Consider the following 10,541-nt stretch of genomic DNA (forward strand, 5'->3'; position numbering starts at 1 on the left):
CACTAGATGAGAAAACTTTTACCAAACTTAGGCATGAGCTAAACATTCTTGATTCTAGGAATTTTGATTGATTTCTTGCACATATAGCTCATTTATACCTTTGATCATCTCTCTTTCATGTGCTATGACTAATGTGGTTTTCAAGTGTATATCATGCTTAGTCATAGATTGAAAGGGAAATGGAGTTCTTCGGCGAAGACAAGGCTTCCACTCCACTCCATCGAATTATTCATACTTCGCCGATACTCCGCATCGCTCTCCAATTTGGTATAATCTTCACTCATATTTATTTGTTTACCATTGGGGAGAAAGTAATAGGGCTCTCAATTGTCTCCGTTTTTGGCTATTAATGCCAAAGGGGGAGAAATATTAAGCCCAAAGCAAAAGGACAGCACCACCACCAATTTCAAAAATTTTAAAGAAAGTTTTCATTGGTATTTTATTTCAAAATGGTATCTTATTGTGTTCAAAAGGGGGAGAAAGTTCTACTAGTATCTTCAAAAACTTATAAAACCCTCTTGAACACTAAGAGGAGAATTTTCTTCAGGGGGAGTTTTGTTTAAGTCAAAGAAAAAGCATTTGAGACAGGGGGAGAAAATTTCAAATCTTGAAAATGCTTCTTGCTATCTTATTCATATATCTTTGACTACTTGCAAAAGGTTTTTTAAACAAATTTTACAAAGAATTTGCAAAAACAAAACTTGTGGTGCAAGCGAGGTCCAAAATGTTAAATAAGAAGAAAAACCATCCATGCATATCTTATGAAATGAATATTGGTTTAAATTCCAAGTAACCTTTGCACTTACATTATGCAAACTAGTTCAATTCTGCACTTATATATTTGCTTTGGTTTGTGTTGGCATCAATCACCAAAAAGGGGGAGATTGAAAGGGAAATAGGCTTACACCTTTTCCTAAAATGATTTTGGTGGTTGAATTGTCCAACACAAATATTTGGACTAACTAGTTTGCTCTAGAATAAAGTTCTACAGGTGCCAAAGGTTCAAAACAAATCAATAAAAAGACCAAGAAAGGGTTCAAATTAAAAGAGCAAAAGACAACCGAAGTGTGCCCTGGTCTGGCGCACCGGACTGTCCGGTGTGCCACCAGACAGTGTCCGGTGCACCAGGAAACCCGACTCCAAACATGCCACCTTCGGGAATTCTGGGAGCCGCTCCGCTATAATTCACCGGACTGTCCGGTGTAGCACCGGACTGTCCGGTGCACCAGCGGAGCAATGACTACTTCGCGCCAACGGTCGTCTGCAACACACATTAGATGCGCTACAGTGCGCGCAGAAGTCAGAGCAGCGCCAGAAGGCGCACCGGACAGTGTACAGTGTCTGTCCGGTGCACCACCGGACTGTCTGGTGGTCCAGATGTCAGAAGCTCTAACAGTCAAAATCCAACGACCTGGTGACGTGACTAGCGCACCGGACAGTGTCCGGTGGCGCACCGGACTGTCCGGTGCGCCATACGACAGACAGCCTCCCAACGACCACTTTGGTGGTTGGGGCTATAAATACCCCCAACCACCCCACATTCAAGTCATCCAAGTTTCTAGCATTCAAACCTCATACAAGAGCTATAACATTCAATACAAGACACAAAACATAGAGATCAAATCCTCTCCCAAGTCCGAAATCACTCCAACCAAAATAGTGACTAGAGAGAGAGACTTTTGTGTTCTTTTGAGCTCTTGCGCTTGGATTGCTTTTCTTCTTCCTCATTCTTGTTTCCGCAACACTTGTAATCAAAACAAGAGACACCAATTGTGTGGTGGTCCTTGTAGTGGACTTAGTGTCCCATTTGATTGAGAAGAGAAGCTCACTCGGTCTAGGTGACCGTTTGAGAGAGGGAAAGGGTTGAAAGAGACCCGGTCTTTGTGACCACCTCAATGGGGAGTAGGTTTGCAAGAACCGAACCTCGGTAAAACAAATCATTGTGTCTCACTAGCCATTTGCTTGCGATTTGTTTTTCGCCCTCTCTTTCGGACTCGTTTATAATTCTAACGCTAACCCCGGCTTGTAGTTGTGCTTTAAGTTTGTAAATTTCAGATTTGCCTATTCACCCCCCTCTAGGCGACTTTCAGTCTCCCCGGGCTCCTGCCTCAATGCATGGAGGTGGGCCTCCACACCATGCTGCTGGTAAGTGCTGGCAAAGTTCGCAACGAACTGTGCGTAGAGCTCTTCCCAGGTGTAGATTGACCCTAGGGCGCGGTTCATGAGCCAAGTCCGGGCAGGTCCAGACAAGGCGACATGAAAATACGTCGCCATCACAGTGGTGTTTCCACCTGCTGCCGTGATGGCGGTGACGTACACCTGCAGGAACTCCGACGGGTTTGATGTTCCATCGTATTTTTCCGGTAGGTGCGGCCGGAACTTGGGCGGCCATGACGCCGTGCGAAGATGGTCCGTGAGGGCGGTGCAGCCCACGCCGGCCAAGGGGACACCCATTTGGGACCGAGGGCCCATTGGTGTCTGCGGTGTTGCTGCAGCAAAGTCTTGATCGAGGTTGCGGCCCTCGATGTTTTGGCGGCGCTCGTGCGCCCTTTCCAAAGAGATCCGGGCATCTTCTCCCGTACGCCTGCGGTTGAGTTCCGCCCGGAGGTCGTCAGTCTGTGCACCCCTTACGGAAGGCGAGCGCACAGACGCCGTCACTTCACGTTGGCACCGGGATGACCGAGGCCTGGATCTGGTCAAGGTAGAATGTGCCATACCGAGTAGCCAGTCAACATCGTCGCGCCACTGCTTCGTGGCCCCCGGTGAAGCCGTGGAGCTAGGGGGTGGCGTAGCAACTCCCTGGCGGTAGATATTGTCGTAGGTGCTGCCCTTGACGGAGTTCGGGACACCTGCGTAGGCGTGTGGTACTGCAAGGCATGCACAGGAGCAGCCTCAGACTCAGGGTGGTCGGGTACTCGCGGCGTGGAGGACGCAACTTCTTGCTCCATCGCCAAATCTTCTGAAGTTTTAGCATGGTGCTTGATGATTCGCACCATCATGCTGAGCGAGAAAACAAGCAAAAACTTCATGCCTAGCCCCCTACCTGGCGCGCCAAATGTCGGAGAGGAAATCTCCCCGGCCGGGTGGCGGATTGCACCCACCCTAAATCCTAAGAAGAGGAGGGGCCTAAGCGTTTTGCTTGTTACGAGACTGGTGAATGAACACATGAGAGCACACGAGGGTTTAGAGTGGTTCGGGCCACCGGAGCGTAATACCCTACTCCACGGTGTGATGTATTGCTTGAGAGCTTGTATGAACTTGTGAGTGTCTGAGTGAGCCTAAGATTGGATCCTTTGTAACGCCGCATGCCTCCCCTTTTATAGCTGAAGGGGGGCATGCACAAAGGTACTGAGCCCCGACATGCGGGCCCAGGGACATAACGAATATAGCTCTTGGAGCCACAAATGTTTGCTGATGTGGCGATCTTCTAGTGTCCTTCCACCTGAGATCTGCGTATCCTCGGCATGCAGGGGAAGCTTCTTGTAGAAGGGATGATGAGTATAGTACGCCGCTCGGCACGGGCGCACTGTTTGCCAACAGACCGGTCAGGGGCGCCGTCTGCTGGATGACCCTGATGCCGTCTGCCAGCGGATTGGATAGGACGCATTAAATGCTGGGAGGGCACATTGCCCTTTAGCGTGGTGGCAGGCGGCGCGTCCTCTCCGTAATAAATGCAGGGGCTGCACGACTTTATGGGATTTACGCCAGGCTCAGCCCATTGGCTTGGGCCACAAGCCACGCAGCAGCAACGGGGAGCGCAAGGCAAGGCCTGGACACATGTCAGCACCGGACCCCTATTCATGCCAGGGTCCTTCTTGTCCCGGGACCTTGCTAAGTCTCATACCTTACTCGGAGGGGGGCTGCGGCCCTCCCAAGGGATCCGACGTGCCTTCTTGGGGGCTCTAGACTTCTACGTATAGGGGTCCGATGTCCTTCTGTGGGGGTCCGGACCCAACGATGAATATTGGGATGTACCTCCTTTCCTTACCACGTGGTGCCCTTGGATCTGCCCATGAGGTGGGGTTGGGTGCCATTCTCCTCGTGGCCTTGAGGTGTTGCACGGGTGCGGTGTCTTCATGCCGTACAAGAGGGTACCCCTGATCCAGGGTATCGACAGAAACCAAGTCCATCCTTAATAGAGGGCTGTCTACCAATGTTGTAGGCTTCCCTTGGCAAATTTTAGCTTCTCATAATCATCCTTGCAAGTCCTAAGTTGAGCATTAAGACTTGCAACATCATTATTCAACTTAATAATGGTGGAAGCATGTTCATTGCAAGCATCTATATCAAAATTCTTACACCTATTGCAAATAACAACATGCTCTACAAATGAACTAGCAATATTCACCTTTTCTAACTTAGCATTTAAATTCTTAAGATTAGAAATAGAATCATTGCAAGCAGATAGCTCAGAAGACAGTAGTTCATTTTTCTTAGTTTCTAGAGCACGAGATTTTTGAACATTAATAAATTTATCATGTTCTTCATAAAGAATATCTTCTTGCTTCTCTAGCAGCCTATTCTTTCCATTAAGAGCATCAATCAATTCATTTATTTTATCTTGTTTAGATCTATCTAATCCCTTAAATAGATCACTATAGTCTACCTCATCATCAGAAGATTCCTCATCACTAGAAGAAGTGTACTTAGGTGTATCTCGTGTACGTATCTTCTTCTCCTTAGCCATGAGACACGTTTGGTGTTCGTTGGGGAATAGGGAGGACTTGTCGAAGGCGGAGGCAGCTAGTCCTTCATCGTCGAAGTCGGATGAAGAACAGTCGAGTCCCATTCTTTTCCAATGTGCGCCTCGCCCTTCGCCTTCATGTAGTTTTTCTTCCTTTCCTTCTTCCCTCTCTTTTCCTGGTCATTGTCATTATCAAGGCATTGTGTTATAAAATGACTAGACTTACCGCACTTGAAGCAGGAGCGCTTTCCCTTTGACTTGTAGGGATACTCCTTGCGTCCCTTTAAAGCGGTCTTGAAGCGCTTGATTATAAGCGCCATCTCATCTTCGTTGAGTTCAGCAGCCTCCACTTATGCTACCTTGCTAGGTAGCGCCTCCTTGCTACTTGTTGCTTTGAGAGCAACGGGCTGCGACTCGTAGAGAGGAAGCGGTCCGTTGGCAACATCGTCCACATACCTCGCTTCTTTCACCATCATGTGCCCGCTCACAAATTTTCCGAGAATTTCCTCGAGCATCATCTTTGTGTACCTAGGATTCTCACGGATAACATTTACGAGATGAGGATCAATGATAGTAAATGACCTTATCATGAGTCGGACGACGCCATGATTCGTTCATCTTGTACTTCCATAGCTTCGAATCTTGTTCACCAGGGTCTTGAGCCTGTTGTAAGTTTGAGTTGGCTCTTCTCCCCTTATCATGTGAATCTCCCAAGCTCGCCTTCCACTAGTTCCATCTTGGTAATCATGGTGGTGTCATTACCCTCGTGAGAGATCTTGAGGGTATCCCATATTTGCTTGGCATTGTCCAAGCCGCTAACTTTGCTGCATAGAGATGCTAACAAAACAGTAGTAGCTTGGGCATTTTTACGTATTTGCTCATTAATCAATACATGATTATCAGTAATATCGAAATGCATTCTATTTTCAACAATTTCCTAGATACTAGGATGGAGAGAAAATAAGTGAGTACGCATTTTATGACTCCAAAACGAATAGTCATCTCCATCGAAGTGTTGGGGTTTTCTGAGTGGAATAGATAACAAATGAGCATTCAAATTATAAGGGATGCGAGAATAATCAAAAGAGTAATTATGATTAACTGTCTTCTTTTTCGACAAAGAGTCTTCGTCCTCGTCATCACTTGGTGAACAGGAGGAAGTGTCACTCTCGTAGTAGATGATCTTCTTTATGCGCCTCTTTTGCTTCCCATCCCTTTTCTTGTGACTCGAGCCTGATTCAGTGGGCTTGTCGACTTTTGGCTCGTCGACGTAGAGGGTCTCCTTCTCCTTGTTGTTGATCACCATCCCCTTACCTTTAGGATCCATCTCTTCGTGCGGTTAGTCCCTGAATGAAGAGTACAACTTTGATACCAATTGAGAGCACCTAGAGGGGGGGTGAATAGGTGATCCTGTAAAAATCAATACTAAACAACACAAACTTGGTTTATGATATGTTAGTGAAGTCAAAACCAAGATGTTATGACTAGAGAGAGACAACTTCTTCACTTAATTGCTATTCACAAGATGACTATTAAACTTAGAGCAATTATAAAGTGAGTAGAAGTAAAGACAATCGCACAAGAGTAAAGACAGTTGACACGACAATTTTTATCCCGTGGTTCGGCCAAGTGGAACACTTGCCTAGTCCATGTTGTGGCGTCCTAACAGACGAGGGTCGCACTCAACCCCTTTCAAATTATCCAATGATCCACTTGAATACCATAGTTCTCTTTATCTCAAGTTTATCCCTTTTGTTAGGAATCTCCACAAGTTGGAGCCTCTCACCCTTACAAGATAGATCACAATGAAACCACAAGAGTAAGGTGGGAATAGAAACACACACAAAAGCGGGAGTCGAAGCACTAACACACACAAGACTAGAGTGAGCACAAGAAAGCAGCACAGCGGAGATACAACTTAGAAAAGTGCTCAAATCTCTAACACAGTGAATCAAGTGCGCAAATGTGAGGTATCGGCGTCTTAGAATGTTTAGAAGATGATTAGTGTACTGCTCCATGCGCCTAGGAGTCCCTTTTATAGCCCCAAGGCAGCTAGGAGCCGTTGAAGCTCCATTTCGTAAGCCAATAGTTGCCTTCTGTCCGTGGGCACACCGGATAGTACGCTGCACCACCGGAGATGAATAGTGTGTGATCTCCTTCCTTATTTGGTGAAGCCGATCGTTCCAGCTAGGGTCTTGAAAGTCGCCTATAGGGGGGGTGAATAGGCAAATCTGAAATTTACAAACTTAAAGCACAACTACAAGCTGGGGTTAGCGTTAGAATAAAAGTTAAGTCCGAAAGAGAGGGAGAAAACAAATCACAAGCGAATAAGAGTGGATGACACGGTGATTTGTTTTACCGAGGTTCGGTTCTTGCAAACCTACTCCCCGTTGAGGTGGTCACCAAGACCGGGTCTCTTTCAACCCTTTCCCTCTCTCAAACGGTCACCTAGACCGAGTGAGCTTCTCTTCTTAATCAAATGGGACACTAAGTCCACTACAAGGACCACCACAACTTGGTGTCTCTTGCTTTGATTACAATTGTGTTGGGAACAAGAAATGGGGAGGAAGAAAAGCGATCCAAGCGCAAGAGCTCAAAAGAACACAAAAGTCTCTCTCTCTAGTCACTAATTTGTTTGGAGTGATTCCGGACTTGGGAGAGGATTTGATCTCTTTGTTTGTGTTGTATTGAATGCTATAGCTCTTGTATGAGGTTTGATGGCTGAAAACTTGGATGACTTGAATGTGTGGTGGTTGGGGGTATTTATAGCCCCAACCACCATAAGTGACCATTGGTGAGGGCTTCTGTCGTATGGCGCACCGGACAGTCCGCTGCGCTAGCCACGTCACCAGGCCGTTGGGTTCCGACCGTTGGAGCTTCTGACAACTAGGCCACTGGACAGTCCGGTGGTGCACCGGACAACCATTGTGCACTGTCCGGTGCGCCTTCTGGCGCCTACTCTGACTTCTACACGCGCAGGCGCGCACTGTAGCGTCACTGTTCATATTTGAAGACGACCATTGCGTTGTGTAGCCGTTACTCCGCTGGCACACCAGACAGTCCGGTGCTACACCGGATAGTCCGGTGAATTATAGCGGAGTGGCTCCCAGAATTCCCGAAGCTGAGCAGTTCAGAAGAATTCTCCCTGGTGCACCGGACACTCTCCGGTGGCACACCGGACAGTCCGGTGCGCCAGACCAAGGCAGCCTTCGAGTGCCTTGCTCCTTTCTTTTTGAACCCTTTCTTTTAGCTTTGTATTGGTTTATTGTGAACCTTTGACACCTGTAGAACTTATAATCTAGAGCAAACTAGTTAGTCCACATATTTGTGTTGGGCAATTCAACCACCAAAATCATTTTAGGAAAAGGTGTAAGCCTATTTCCCTTTCAATCTCCCCCTTTTTGGTGATTGATGCCAACACAAACCAAAGCAAATATAAAAGTGCAGAATTGAACTAGTTTCCATAATGTAAGTGCAAAGGTTACTTGGAATTGAAACCAATATATATTTCATAAGATATGCATGGATGCTTTCTTCTATTTTAACATTTTGAACCACGCTTGCCCCACTTGTTTTGTTTTTTGCAAACTCTTTTGGAAATTCTTTTCAAAGTCTTTTTGCAAATAGTCAAAGGTAAATGAATACGATTTTGAGAAGCATTTTCAAGATTTGAAATTTTCTCCCCCTGTTTCAAATGCTTTTCCTTTGACTAAACAAAACTCCCCCTTAATGAAATCCTCCTCTTAGTGTTCAAGAGGGTTTTAGATATTAATTTTGAAAGGGGTTATACCAATTTGAAAATTCTATCAAAAATAAAATACTATTTGAAAAATCTTCTTTTAACACAAAATTTTGAAATTGGTGGTGGTGCGGTGCGGTCTTTTGCTTTGGGCTTAATATTTCTCCCCCTTTGGCATTAATCGCCAAAAACGGAGACAATTGAGAGCCCTTTTTACTTTCTCCCCAATGGTGAATAAATAGATATGAGTGAAGATTATACCAAATTGGAGAGTAATGCGGAGTGTCAGCGAAGTGTGAATAATTCGATGGAGTAGAGTGGAAGCCTTGTCTTCGCCGAAGACTCCATTTCCCTTTCAATCTATGACTTAGCATGAAATACACTTGAAGAACACATTAGTCATAACACATGAAAGAGATGATCAAAGGTATATAAATTGAGCTATGTGTGCAAGGAATCAATCAAAGTTCCTAAAATCAAGAATATTTAGCTCATGCCTAAGTTTGGTAAAAGATTTCTCATCTAATGGCTTGATAAAGATATCAGCTAATTGTTCTTTGGTGCTAACATATGCAATCTCGATATCCCTCCTTTGTTGGTGATCCCTCAAAAAGTGATACCGAATGGCTATGTGCTTAGTGCGGCTATGCTCAACGGGATTATCCGCCATGCGGATTGCACTCTCATTATCACATAGGAGAGGAACTTTGGTTAATTTGTAACCATAGTCCCTAAGGGTTTGCCTCATCCAAAGCAATTGCGTGCAACAATGGCCTGCGGCAATGTACTCGGCTTTGGTGGTAGAAAGAGCTACAAAATTTTGTTTCTTAGAAGCCCAAGACACCAGGTTTCTTCACAAGAACTGACAAGTCCCTGATGTGCTCTTTCTATCAATTTTACACCCTACCCAATCGGCATCGGAATATCCGATTAAATCAAATGTCGATCCCTTGGCGTACCAAAGGCCAAACTTAGGAGTATAAACTAAATATCTCAAGATTCGTTTCACGGCCCTAAGGTGAACTTCCTCAGGATCGGCTTGGAATCTTGCACACATGCATACGGAAAGCATAATATTCGGTCGAGATGCACATAAATAGAGTAAAGAACCTATCATCAACCGGTATACCTTTTGATCTACGGATTTACCTCTCGTGTCGAGGTCGAGATGCCCATTGGTTCCCATGGGTGTCTTGATGGGCTTGGCATCCTTCATCCCAAACTTGGTGAGTATATCTTGAATGTACTTTGTTTGGCTAATGAAGGTGCCCTCTTGGAGTTGCTTCACTTGAAATCCTAAGAAGTACTTCTACTCCCCCATCATTGACATCTCGAATTTTTTAACCATAATCCTACTAAACTCTTCACAAGTAGATTTGTTAGTAGACCCAAATATGATATCATCAACATAAATTTGGCATACAAACAAATCATTTGCAATAGTTTTAGTGAATAAAGTAGGATCGGCTTTGCCGACTTTGAAGCCATTAGTGATAAGAAAATCTCTTAGGCATTCATACCATGCTCTTGGGGCTTGCTTGAGCCCATAAAGCGCCTTAGAGAGTTTATATACATGGTTAGGGTACTCACTATCTTCAAAGCCGGGAGGTTGCTCAACATAGACCTCCTCCTTGATTGGTCCATTGAGGAAGGCACTTTTCACGTCCATTTGATAAAGCTTAAAGCCATGGTAATTAGCATAGGAAAGTAATATACGAATTGACTCAAGCCTAGCTACAGGTGCATAGGTTTCACCGAAATCCAAACCTTCGACTTGGGAGTATCCCTTGGCCACAAGTCGGGCTTTGTTCCTTGTCACCACACCATGCTCATCTTGCTTGTTGCGGAAAACCCACTTGGTTCCTACAACATTTTGGTTAGGACGTGGAACTAAATGCCATACCTCATTCCTTGTGAAGTTGTTGAGTTCCTCTTGCATTGCCAACACCCAATCCGAATCTCTTAATGCATCTGCCACCCTATATGGCTCAATAGAAGACATAAAAGAGTAATGTTCACAAAAGTGAGCAACACGAGATCGAGTGGTTACTCCCTTATGAATATCGCCGAGGTTACTCCCTTATGAATATCGCCGAGGATTGAGTTCACGGGGTGATC

Source organism: Zea mays, chromosome 6 (genome assembly GCF_902167145.1).
Source record: "Zea mays cultivar B73 chromosome 6, Zm-B73-REFERENCE-NAM-5.0, whole genome shotgun sequence".
NCBI lineage: Eukaryota > Viridiplantae > Streptophyta > Magnoliopsida > Poales > Poaceae > Zea > Zea mays.